The sequence below is a fragment of the Camelus bactrianus genome, chromosome 17 (assembly GCF_048773025.1).
Source record: "Camelus bactrianus isolate YW-2024 breed Bactrian camel chromosome 17, ASM4877302v1, whole genome shotgun sequence".
NCBI classification, from domain to species: Eukaryota; Metazoa; Chordata; class Mammalia; order Artiodactyla; family Camelidae; genus Camelus; species Camelus bactrianus.
In genome coordinates this window covers 42,523,697-42,537,679 of record NC_133555.1, presented here as the reverse complement: position 1 = coordinate 42,537,679, position 13,983 = coordinate 42,523,697, and the positions used below count along the sequence as shown (strand labels likewise).

Below are 13,983 nucleotides of genomic sequence, written 5' to 3'. Positions count from 1 at the left end.
TATGGTAGCTTACAGCAAAAAAAAATGTGAAAATGAATATATGTATGGTCACGTATAACTGAAAAATTGTGCTCTACACTGGAATTTGACACAACATTGTAAAATGACTATAACTCAATTAAAAATGGCTAAAAAAGAATTTTAAAAAATAAAAATAAATTTAAAAAAAAGGAAGGAAGGGAGAGAGAAAATTACATATTGCTGAAGATAGGTCAGACTAAAAGTGTGAAATAAAGCAGAAAACAAGAAAATAGCAGAAGTACTAAGGTTAACAATAGAAGTTCAGGTGGTAAAAAAACAAAAGTAAAATAAACAAGGGAGAAATGTGAAAGTATGCAGTAAGGATATGATTTTTTATGTAATTAAATATAAAGGAGATTCTAAAATTAGGAAATTTTAATAAGATAAATCATACAACTTTAATTTTTCCCTTTTCAACAAATATCTACTAAGAATTTGCAAGGCACTAAAAGTGCATACTAATCATTACCTGGTAAGTAGGCAAGGAGTACAGTGGGAAAATAAAAATGGTAAAGAAGTCAGAGAAAGTATTTATACTATTTTCCACATATCCTTTCTTAATGGTGTTCTCTGAAGCACAAAAGTTTTTATTTTGAGGAACTCAATTTACCTGTTTTTTTCTTTTGTTTCAAGGCCTTTGCTGTCATATCTAAGCAAGCACTGCCTCCCCCAAGGTGACAAAGATTTACTCCTATGTTTTCTCCGAGAGTTTATAGTTTTAGCTCTTATATAATCCATTCTGAGTTTTGTTTTTTTTTAATATGCTGTGATGCAGGAATCCAACTTCATCCTTTTGCATGTGGATATCTACTTTTCCCAGCACCATTTGTTAAAAAGACAAGTCTTTCCCCCACTGAACTGTCTTGGCACTCTTGCCAAAAATCAAACATAAAAGTAAGGGTTTATTTCTGGACCCTCAATTCTATTCCACTGATCTGTATGTATATTCTTATGCCAGTATCACACTGTCTTGATTACTGTAGCCTTGTAGTGTTTTTACATTGTGATGAATGAGTCCTCCAACTTTGTTCTTCTTTGACACTGTATTGCCCATTCTGGGTTCCTTATATTTCCATACACAATTTAAGATGGGCATGATAATTTATGTATTAAAAGTTGGTGCAGGAAGAAAAGGGAGGGGCACCAGAGATTTTGATAGGGACTACATCTAATCTATAGATCAATTTGGGGAGTACTGTCATCTTAGCAGTATTAAGATTCCACATCATGAGCATAGTATGTCTTGCCATTTACATAGATCTTCTTTAACTTCTTTATACAGTGTTTTGTGATTTTCAATGAACAAGTCTTAAATCTCTTTTATTAAATTTATTCCCACATCACAGGGGTCATTTTAAAAATCCAGTGGATAAAAAAAGGTTCTATAAACTGTAAAATGCTTCAGATATATATGGTATCACTGACACCAAGAAAACAAAAGATCTGAAATCACAATAGCAACAGGGGTGATTAAGTAACACTCAGAAGTAAACCCTGTGGCTAAAGTTAATCTTAGATGAGCCACAGGTAGGTGGGTAGATGGGTGGGTGATTGCACATTTTCAAACACCAAATCTAATCCAACACCAGACCTACATACTTAGTGGGGAGGCATTTTTCACTATTTCCAATTACTTACATATATAGCAAAATTAAAAAGGACTGTAATTTCTCTTACTGAACTGTACAAGTGTATGTTTTCTTTCTAACGCATGTGAAATTATTACTGAAATCCTTCCTTCCTGAAAAGAAATGAAGATTAAAACTAACATGACAGAAGCATGTAACTAAATAATAAAATAGAAGGGATCAGAATTGATTCCCAAATGAAAAAAAAAATTAGCCTTAGACCTTAGGTTCTCCTGATTGGGGATGAACTCTACTGACAACACACATATTAACTATATTCTAATAGCAGCAAAAATAAAACTTAATGCAACAAAAGAAAAAAATTACATGAATAAATACGATCATGTTAATTTCTTTTTAATCTACAATAAAACAAAATACAATGCTGAAATGACCCAAATTGAAATAGCTTTAAGTCAAGGCCAATCAACAAGACGCAACAGCTGGGGAGATTATAGCTCAGTGGTAGAGCAAGTGCTTAGCACATACAAGGTCCTGGGTTCTATCCTCAGTACCGCCATTAAAAAACAAAGTAAATAAACCTAACTACCTCCCACACAACAACATGTAAATAAAATAAAATTTAAAATAATAAATAAAAGAAGCAACAATTATAAAAAAAAAAAACAAGATACAATAAACTGTGGTATTAGAAAACTCATGGGAAGCAAGCAAAGACAAGGACAAGTTTGATATGCCTACAAGGTACAAAAAGATGACAAAGTGGTGTGTAAATTGTGGTTGCAAATATGTAAAATTTTATGCACATGAATAATGAATGACTAAGGCAATAATGTGAATTTTTTTTCTTTTTTCCTAAGCTATATATTCATTTTACCAAATCATTGATAATCATTTTACCAAAAAGTGATTTAAACTAAAAGCTATAATTATGGGGTTATTTCATAGTGTGAAAATAAAAACTTGTAAAAATAACCAACATTGACAGTGGTATACTAAGCTGATAAGGAGGAAAGATTCATTTAGTCTATCAGAGCAACTGCAAAGTAGGACGATAAAAATTTATGTTGGTCATCTCTGGTAAAACCATAATTTTCTAACAAATTTCACATTAGCCATCACTCTTAGAGACATAATGGAATCCTAAGAAAATGAAAAACACATTGCTAATTTTAAAAAGAATGAACACCATTAGATTAACCTTAAAAATGTTAATAAAATTAAATTAAATTAAAACTCTGACTCCAATCAACAGGTCAAAATTAGAATCAAAAAGCAACCATTAATGTCCTCTAAAGTCTTGGAAAAAACATTAATGTTCAAGTCTACGAGTTTTTATTATCAGAGCAAATTTTTTTTTTAAGGTTTCAGGTTTCACTTAAAACCTATGATTCCTTCCACTCATGTAGCTCACCCACTGGGGAAAAAAATAGTGACATGAGGTACTTTTATAGCAGAAAGAAAGATGTCAACATTTTCCTTCTCTTGAGCCACGTTGGTCACGTTTGTGTAACTTAAACCTGTCCTAGATAGAAAGGGCAAAATAACGCCCTGCAGTGGTAGGCAAAATACCAATTAGGCTCATAAAAGGAAGAAGTCAACAAGATATAATGCAATATGAGTACAATGTTCATGAGGGAATGATAGCGAAGAGAGCAGAGCTGACAGCACAAATGTGAGAGTAGCTAACTTAAGAGCCACTCCAATCCAGAGACACAGGAAATGAGTTCCACCCTAGACACATTACTTCTGCTCATAGAAGACCTAATAGCAACACTTAGTGGCTCCTTTTTATAAAAATAAAGAGAAACTGACCCTCCCATACCTGCTCATCCACTACCTCCCCTCCCCCACCACATGCACACACAGAGAAACAAAGAGAAAGAAATCAGTAATAAAATAACTTCTCAGAAGTTAAGGACATGAATTGCCAGATTCAAAGAGCCTACAGAAGGTGCAACACAAGTCCTGAGTCCACAGCAAGGTATTCCATAGTGAATTTCAAACACAGGGACAAGGATGATTTTACAAGCTTCCAGGGGTGGAAAAATCAGGTCACGTACAAAGGATTAACAATTCGAATGGCTTCAGTCTTCCGGAAACAAAATTCTGGCAACAAGAAGACAACAGAGTAATGTCTTCAAATTCCTAAAAGAAAATTACGGACAATCTGTAAGTAGCCTATGCCCAGTCAAAATATTCTGTTCTCATACTTGATTATAAAAGACACTTCAGACGTGCAAGTTCTCAAAAGTTGCCTCTTTCCCCCTTTGTTAATAAGTTACTAGAAGATATATCTCATCAAATAAAAGAGAAAATGAAAAGAGAGGAAATTTAGCACAAGGGAATAAATCCAACACAGAAGAGGCAAAGGGGATCCATCCCTAGCAAGGGTCACAGACATTCCAGGAAGAAAACTACACACTGAAGCAACGTGATTCAAGAGACGTAACAGAGTGCTGTCATCACCAAAATCCCCACAGCCTTTGAGACATCTTTTTCATATGAGGTGAGCTGGTCCAGGTTTTCACCTGAACTCAGTTTGTCTTGACCCCACGTTGACGAAGTTCCTGCTGTCCCTTCCCCAGCTGCTGAGACTGGCTGAGGACTTACTTCACACCACAGACGTATTTGGCTTTTACCTATTCCTGATGGTGAGAGCATGAAGAGTTCAGAAAGAGCCATGTACCTCCCCAACTATATCTCTTCTGGATATTTAGTACCTCATCAAGACTTCAGCTCTGCCAGATGCCCTGACTGTCAGGAGTTTTATGGTTTCCCAGGACTCATTAGGAAACTTTCCCAAAGACTTAACAGAAGGGACTCAAGGAAGACTCTGTTCAACTTATTTCTCCTGTGAGCCTTCATTTAATAGTGGTAATGTGGACCTTTCTGTTCACAGCTAGGTTTCTACTTGCTATTCAGTTTTTCAAAACTGTCAAAAAAAAAAAAAAAGTATACTGCTTAGGAATACATACTACGGTAGAAACTGGCCTATTGTTCACCAAGTCATTTCCCCTTTCTGCCTACAGCTCTGCCACATTTCCAGCCTTCCTTGCATTAAATGCAGCCATTTGACTAAATGCTGGCCAATGGAATGTGGACAAAAGTGATGTATGTATTAGTCTAGGCCCATCAAACTGCTTATGGAATCTACCACACTCCCTCTCTTTGCCCTTGAATTTGCCAGCCAGATGCACAGAGCTCAGTTGAAGTGTGAAAATCACTGAGGCCCCAGGTCACTAGATGAAAGGAGGCTGAGTCCCTGGGTGACTTGGTGGAACCAATTACTTATTCCTTGGCCAGTGCCTTCCAACTCACAGCAGAGATGTGAGTGAGAAATAAGCTTTAACATGTTCAACTACTGAAACCTGGGTTTGTGTATTACAGCAGGTTAGCCTATCCCAACTAATAGACACGAAAAGGTGGCCAAACTATTCGGTTTCTCAAAATTAAACCACATATTGATTAGGAATACATATTTGGGGAGAGGGATGGGATTGCAAGATTAGGCAGGGAATGGTCCCAAAAGAGTGATTAACATGTAAAATGGGCTTGTGATTACCTGGAAGGGAAAATGGTGCCATTTAACGATATTCACAAGAAAGTTTCAGAATATTGTAATGTTCAATTTCTTGACCTAAGTAATGAGACCACAGGTGCTCATTTTATTATTCTTCCTGAAACTGTATTTTTGTTTTCTATTTCTCTATATGTATTTTACAAGTAAACCATTAATTATTTTGCTCAAAATAAATTAGAAAGAGTGGACACTTGAAAAATCTGTTGGAGCATTTGGGAAAAATAAGGTAAATAGAAAACTAAGCCAAAAAAAAAAAAAAAAGGCAATTGTTAACCTCCTGGAAAAAAATGAATATTAAGAAAGGAAACAATCATGGAACAACTCTTGGCTAAGTAGTAAGCAATATTTATTTAGTTATAATGAAAACACCAACTATTGATTTAAATTGCAAAACTGGAAAGTGGCAGAGAGAGAAAGTGGCAGGAAATAATGAAGAAATACTATAAAATAACGATAAAAGCCACCATCTTAAGATACTCTCAAGTGCACATATCAGTTTTTTACACAAAAATGGGTTTATAAAATATGTGCTATTTTGTAAACAGCTATGGCAGACTCTAAGGTGGCCTCGCCACCATGACCTCCCCACTCCTGCTGTTCATACCTTTGTGTAAGTGCCTCCCAAGAATGCGGGCAAAACTTATGACTTGCTTCTACCAATAGAATATGACAAAGGTTATCAGATATTATTCCCATGTTTATGTGACATTATGTAAGACTGTCTAGCTGGCAGACTTGTTCTAGACTCTCCATGATGGCTTGATAAAGTGGTCATACTAGGAAAAACCAGAGGGTCAAGAACTTCAGGTTGCCTCTGAAAGCTGAGAGCAGCCTTCAGGAGCTTGAAGATACCCTCTGGATAACCAAGTAACTTCTTAAGCAAGAAATCTCCGTTATAAAATCACAAGAAAATTAATCCTGCCAAAAACCTAAGTGAGCTTAGAAGTAAATTTCTCCCCAGTTGATTCTGAGGGTAAGAATTCAGCCCAGTCATCACCTTGATTGCAGCCTCATGGGACCTTAAGCAGAGGACCCAATTCCATCGTGCTCAGACTCCTGCCCTAGAGAAACTATAGGATAATAAATGTATGTTGTTTTAAGTTGCTAAGTCTGTGTACTTTGTCATACAACATAGAAAACAAATACAACTGCTTTTAAAACTGTGGATGAATGAATTCAGCAAAGTTGCAGGGATACAAAATCAACACAAAAAAATTGGTTGCATTTCTATATATTAACAATAAACAAACCAAAAAGGAAATTAAGAAAGCAACACCATCTACAATTTAAGAAAAAAAGAATAAAATACTAAGAATAAACTTAACTAAGAAGGCAAAAGATCCATCCACACACTAAAAACCACAAAACATTGCTGAAAGAAATTAAAGGAGACATAAATAAATGGGAAGCCACCTCCTGTCACGGATTGGAAAAGTTCTAATATTGTTAAAATGTCAATACTCCCCAAAGAAATCTACAGATTCAATGCTTTCACTATCAAAGCCCAACGACATTTTTTGAAAAAAATAGAAAAACCCATTCCAACATTAAAACTCCAATGGAATCTCAAGGGACTCCAAACAGCCAAAACAATTTTGAAAAAGAACAAAGTTGAAGGCATAACACTTCCTGATTTCAAAACTTACTAGAAAGCTACAGTAATCAAAACAATATGTTCCTAGCATAGAGAGAGACATATAGGCCAACAGAACATAACAGATGGCCCTCCAAAACCCTGCATAAACAGTCAAATGATTTTCAACAAGGGTGTCAAGATCAGTCAATGGGAAATAGATAGTCTTTTGGACAAACAGTGCTGGCAAAACTGGATATCCATATGCAAAAGAATAAAACTGGACCCTTACTTCATGTCATATACAAAAATTAACTCTTAGTAGGTCAAAGAGATAAATGTAAGAGCTAAAACTGTCCATACACAAAAAACTTTCTGACACTGAATTTAGCGATTTCTTGCATATGATGCCAAAAGCACAGGCAGCAAAAGAAAAAGATGAACTGGACTTCAACAAAATTAAAAGCTGTTGTGTATCAAAGTACACTATCAACAGAGTAAAACAGCAACCAATGGAATAGGAGAAAATATTTGCAAATCATGTATCTGATTAGGGATTAATATGTGGAATCCCTAAAACTCAACAACAACAACAACAAACCCCAATTCAAACATGGGCAAAGGACTTGAATAGATATTTCTCCAAAGAAGATACACCGACAGCCAACAAACACGTGAAAAGATACTCAGCATCACAAATCATTAGGGAAATGCAAATCAAAACCACAGTGAGGTAGCACCTCACACCCATCAGAATGGCTATTATATAAAAAAGATAGAAAATAACAAATATGTCAAGGATGCAGAGATACTGGAACCCCTATACACTGTAAAATGGTGCAGTTGCTATGGAAAAGGGCATGGCAATTCTTCAAAAAAAATTAAACATAGAATTACTATATGATCCAGCAATTCCACTTATGGGTATATACTCAAAAGAAATGAAAGCAGGAATTCAAACAGATATACACTTGCATTCATAGCAGCATTATTCACAATAGCCAGGGGAGTGGGAAGGGACAGACTGGGATTTCAAAATGTAGAATAGATAAACAAGATTGTACTATATAGCACAGGGAAATATATATAAAATCTTGTGGTAGCTCACAGCGAAAAAAACAAGTGATAATGAATATGTGTATGTTCATGTATAACTGACAAATTGTGCTCTACACTGGAATTTGACACAACATTGTAAAATGACTATAACTCAATAAAAAATGTTTAAAATTAAAAAAATTAAAAATAAAAATAGAGTGTCAATAATTCATGAAGATAGTTCACAAATGAGTGACATGTCAGATACAATGTCCTAATGAATTATTTCATATGTTAATGTCATCTGAAAATAAGCTCTGTAAAACCCATAATTTCTATTTCTTGTTATTTCTTTATTTATACCAAGATTATATCAAAGAATGCCTTTGAACAATATTATATGAATAATATTCACTATGAATGATTGTGCAAATAAATAAAGTTCACTACATATATGGATTTGTAAAGTAGTTGTTAAGTCCTAGAAACAAGAGAATACACATGATTGCTACACACAGATATTATATTTTTTAAAAAGATGCCTAGCTACTAACTGTGAAAAGAGCAGACTAGATTTAAACTAGAACAATGTTTTAGTTTCATTTCCATAGACCCAAGTCTGTATGTGTTTATTTGAATGCACATTCAAATATTAATAACATGTAACATCAAATATTAAAAAAAAAGAACAATAGCCAAAAGATGGAAGCAACCCAAATGTCCATCACTAGATGAATGGATAAACAAAATGTTTTATATACACACACACACACACACACACACACACACACAATGAAATAGTATTCCACCTTGGAAAGGAGTGAAATTCTCATACATGCTACAACATGGATGAACTTTGAGGACATTATGCTAAGGGAAATAAACTAGTTTTAAAAGACAAATACTACCTGATTCCACTTACGAGGTACCTAGAGTAGTCAAATTCACAGGGACAGAAGACAGAATAGTGGTTACCAACGGCTGGGGGGAATGAGGAGTTATTGTTTAATAGGCACAGAGTTTCCATTTGAGAGGATGAAAAAGTTCTGGAGGTAGATGGTGGTGATGGTGGCACAACAATGTGAATGTAGTTAATGCCACTAAGTTGTACACTTAAAAATGTTGAAAATGGTATATTTTATGTCATGTATATTTTGCCACCAAAAAAAAAAAACCTTTAGATATAGGTAGCAAAGGGTAAATACAGTAAGACAGGAGGACAGTGACCCTCTCATTATCTTAACTGTTCATTTAGACATAGTGATATCCATGGAGGAGGAAAAAAAATCTAAAATAAAAAATCGAAAATAGAATTTTGTTTTTCTATTTTTAGTCCTATAATCCTTAGACCACTTAAATGGAGTACTTTTTTTTAATAGCAACAACCTGTATGCTTACTAATTATACCATAATTATACAATAAACAAGACAATAAGTTACAATAAATACAATAATTACATTGTTATTGTAAATGGCTAAACCATTTAACAGAGAAATATTTTAACATCTAATCCTCTGCCCACAGCCTACTCTATTTAATTGAGAAATCAGAGTCAAAAGATTGCTTCTAGATGTTAAAATGTTTCTACTGAGGAAAGTGGGAGATGTAGAAAGAATAACAAAGTGATCAGAACAAGCAACTTAAAAGTTAAATTCATTTCCTAAAGCAGGTGAAGATATTTTACATCAAAACCAGTTAAAATTTTGGTATTTCATAATGAAGGAAAACTAAGATATAGAAGGTTCAAATTGAAAACAATGGGGAAATGAACTGATTTTTTAAGAAGAGTTTTAATAATCTACTTTTGAGAAAATAAAAACACCTGACAAGCCCTTGCACTCCAAGATTTTCCCAGCCTCTTTTCCGCTCTTGCTCCTCTGCTCTGTTCTAATCTCATTCTGTTTTTGGAGGAGGAAAGGGACATAGTAAGATAAGAGAAATAAAACAGATAATAGAAATAAAGAGAGAAAAATACTCAGTTATTTTTCCTCCTCACACTGAGTACTAAATACATCATCATCATCAAATGCTAAGGGCAAGGAAAAATCAAATTTCCTGGAGTGCCAACCTAATCTAAAGCAAAAGAAAGGAAACCATCTGTAGCTTTGGCATCCATAAATTAAGTCTGTATACCGAATTCTTCAAACTCCACTCTATACACTCCACTCTAATACTAGGCTGCAGATAAATATGGTGACATGAACCTTGGTCAAAAGAATGAAGTACTAAGCTCTTTAACAGCTTTCTAGCTAAGAAGTGAGTCAGTTAAAGAACTTTAAACTCAAGCACTTTATTTACTACTCATAGGAAACACCAAAGTTTTCATGAAAAAGCACATGGTACAGGAAGGCAGCTATGCTGGGAGACGGTATCTGGCAATAACCAAGAGTTTAAAGAGATAACCTCCTGATATTACACGTGATACTGTACAGTTCAATAAGAAGAAGAGAATGAGGATCTGGGAAGAAGCTAATTTCTCAGTATGAACTCAGAATAATCCTGCAAAACAGCCCATCATTCCTGCTGTCCTTTTGATCCCAGTGACAAGTGTGAAGGTCTCTGGACTAGACTATTTTCAACTAGGGGCACGGCCTCCCCATGTGGGTAACAATAATGTTTTTTCCCTGTTGTAAAACATTTGACTGATCCTTGCCAAATACTCTCAGAACCAGACATGACATCAATACTGGTACAATCCTGTGCTCCTCCTCATGCACATTTTTCTAAAACACTCTCCTTGTTAGTTTTCCTCAATCACACTCACTCCTTAAAAAAAAAAAAGGAAGACAAAAAACTGGATCCTAGGATATGCATGCAAAGCACAATTTCACCCCAATACTTAGGCTTAATCTTCGGAAGGTAAATGTCCTTTATCAACTCCCTCTTCCGTGGTTGCCACCTTTCCTAAACCGCAGGCTTTCCTGACTTGTAGTGGTGCCAAGACAGATTATGGTTATGTGGTAGGTTCTGTCAGGCGAGCTTTGACAAGGCCTCAAAATAGACCCTGGGCACCGGCCAGGGAAACTGCCACTCACAAGTTCCAATTTCATCCTCATGTATGAGTCCCTAAGCACTTTTTTTTCCTTCTAGTCTCTCTCATTTTAAAAGGGCAAAGATTCCTGAACCTCCTCCTGGTCAGTATAACACTGAAATTAAAAATTTAAACCTCCTTCATTCTGCTCACAAACACTCTGCATAATAAAGACTGAATTTGGACCTACCTTCTGCCTTGAGAAATTAATCCATCAATAGCACTCTGGTTTGCAAAAGGATTTTTTGGATCTCAAACTCCACAGAGGTTTATTTTAATGAATTAATTGGGATATGGAAGATAAAGGAAGAGAGAGATGAGCTATTTATTTCCCATGTGACTAATAATATAGCAGCAGAATTCTGCAGGGCAAGAAGAGAAACTATACAATACAATGGTTTAATTGATATTGGTCATAAAATCCTGAAACAATCAAGCTACTACAAAATGCACTCATTTAACTAGTATTATCAAATATAAATGAAGTAGTTCATCTATAATAGCAGTCTTCAAGGTACAGTATTTTTACCCTTACCAGTACAAATAAAACTACCTAGCTGTCACTCAAAAACGTTTAAAATTGCCTTATAAAATACACTTGTATCATATTTTTAATTGCAAGTAGGATAAAGATTATAAAGTAACTAAATGCTTTTTTCTCCTTCTACAAGGTTAAGAAAAAAAATTAACTTCTACTATAAAATAAATCCTAACATAGGACTGAAATACATTTTTTAAATTTCACAATTAAAGCCTCTAATTTGCAATCACACTTTCAGAAATATATTCCATATACATACTTCCACACTAGTGCAAAGACATATATTGGGCTGTTCATTATGGCAGTGTTAGCAGAAAGCTAAAAATGACCTAAATATCTGTTAATAGGGAATCTTAAAATAAATTATGTAAAATGAACAAGTTATGGTTACACCAGGCAGGATGGACATTTGTGCTAATATAGAATGATCTCTAAGGCATATTAAGGGTAAGAATGAAAGGTACAGGATGTTTCTCCCTAACATACGTATGTGGATTACATATGTCAGAGAAAATCCAGAGAGGGATACACAGGAAACCATTAACAGTGGTTGCTTGGCTTATGGAGGGTGTGGGGGAATGCTAGAAGTTTATTGTGGAAAGGAAACTTCCTTTTCACCATATTACATCTTTTTAAATGTGTTACCAATTTTGAAAAGTCCCACAAACATGTACTGAAGCCATGAAGTAGGCATTCTTCTGTGTGTGCCTTTTCTTCCCTCTTCACCACTTGTATCTGATCAACTGCTCGTCCTACCGCTGGACCAAAACAAAAGCCTACATATTGAGCAAATCTCAGACCTTCGCCAAGAAATAGAGTTCTCTCTCCATCCCCCCACCAAAAGAAAGAAAGAAAGAATGGAACAAATGAAAAAGTATTAACCTACAACAAAACCAGTTTGCAGCCTTATGTTTGATTCCTTTTAAGTCTGGCTTAATTCACTGCAGGCCAAACAGTTTTTAAAGTGAAAGTACAATGTGCAACACAAAAAAAATCATTTCTAACAGTGTCATCTATTGTCTTATGGGGGAAAATGGAGAAAAAGGCAAAGTTATTTTACTCACAGGGTAAATTTTGCTCAATTCCTTCCTTCTGAAGTTTTTAAAGTTAAGTTTTGAATGATGGTCATAAAGTCTTTATTTGCAAACTGGATAAGGTGGTACATTTTTCCACTTAAAGGACCATCTCTCCATTCAAATTCTCCAGTGAGAAAGCAACTATCTAAAAGGAAAAGACTATGAGATAGCGTCCACTTTGTGGGTGCAATGGAAAGTGCTTCTATGGTGAGGACAGAAGGATTTTATTTCCTCTAAAATGATCCTCATCAACATTGCCAGTACGCTGCAGGGAGAAATTTTTTTTTTCTATATATTATCAATTCTGTTCCTTTTCACACTAGGAGCAGAGTAAACAATTCACAAAGAGCTTTGTAAGATATGCCTCCCTCCCTCTCATTTCTAGTAAAGATCTGTTTTTGTTTTCACTTTGAGAGAAAAGGAATCTACTTTGCCAAATATATTCTCCATATCACTTTTTTCCTTCATCATGAAGTTACGTAAATCCTGATCTAAGAAGGATTCTCTTGCATATCCAGCCATCAAAACTGTCAGTTCAGGTGGTTTCCACAAGGGATTTTCCAAAAGGGGAATCTCTGTTTACTGGGAACTGAAACTCTTAAGTCACTACTAGCTGGACAAAAATCAAAAGCAACATTTAGGAACGCTCTGAATATAAGAATGGATATCCAAGGAAATGAGACACCAAAATTCAGTCAAAGAATAAAGGAATTTAGTAAGCAAGACCAACAGAATAAACTCACCATTACTTGACAACTGATAACTAAAGTTCTTTATAAATCAAAATCAAGGTTAAAAATAAGCTCAATTCCAAAACGAAGAAGAAAACAAGGCTAAGAGTATCAAGAACTCTGTGATTCAAAGTCATTTTGCATAACAACACTTGAAAAGCCAAACACGATCAAATTACATTTCAGCAATGAAAAGTTATTTCTAGTTTTAAATGAATTCATTCCAGTAATGAATCGCTACTTCAATACACACTTTCCTCTATAATACAATTTAAATATGAACTCAGTGTAGTCTCATTCCACATTTTTAAGGATAGATTTTGCAAAATGGGTAAGGCCTTCCACTCAAAAGACTGCTTCATGTACCACAGATTCTTTATTGAACTTTTTTCCTTCCTTAATGATGGTAGCTCTCCTTTTCACTGACACTTAGTTTGTTTCTAGACATTTATCTTTCTTCATTTATCCTCCTACGTCTGACAAAAAAATGGGTAAAATCACAACAACCCGCTTAGGAACTAACAAACTCTCAAATCCAACCACTTTGCCAAAGTTCACTTTTTATTTCCTTACCATACTTAGTGACAATAAATATCCAGCAATGAACCTAAGAAAGCATTAATACAACACTTTCCATGAGTGAAGGCATCTAATTAAACAGGCAGTAACAAACTTCTAGCTTCCCTCTATTCCAATTTTAAGATCCATATCAATGATTCACAAAGTGAGTGACCTAACTTCCTAAATGAATCACACTTTCCGAAATTGTTACCCTACTGGGTATAATACTGGGTCATCA

General features: G+C 34.9%; 1 protein-coding gene across 22 annotated transcripts in view; it reads right to left on the bottom strand.

The window, feature by feature from the left end:
• The window catches only part of LRRFIP2 (LRR binding FLII interacting protein 2), a 100,226-nt gene that overhangs the window by 84,835 nt on the left and 1,408 nt on the right, over positions 1–13,983 (bottom strand). The window contains exon 1 of one of the 22 annotated variants that reach the window (XM_074345264.1): positions 10,645–10,768. The exons of the other annotated variants lie outside the window; for them this stretch is intronic. The gene's annotated coding sequence lies outside the window, so the exon portion shown is untranslated. Of the gene's footprint in view, positions 1–10,644; positions 10,769–13,983 lie in introns of those variants that run through there. 22 annotated transcript variants of the gene reach the window in all.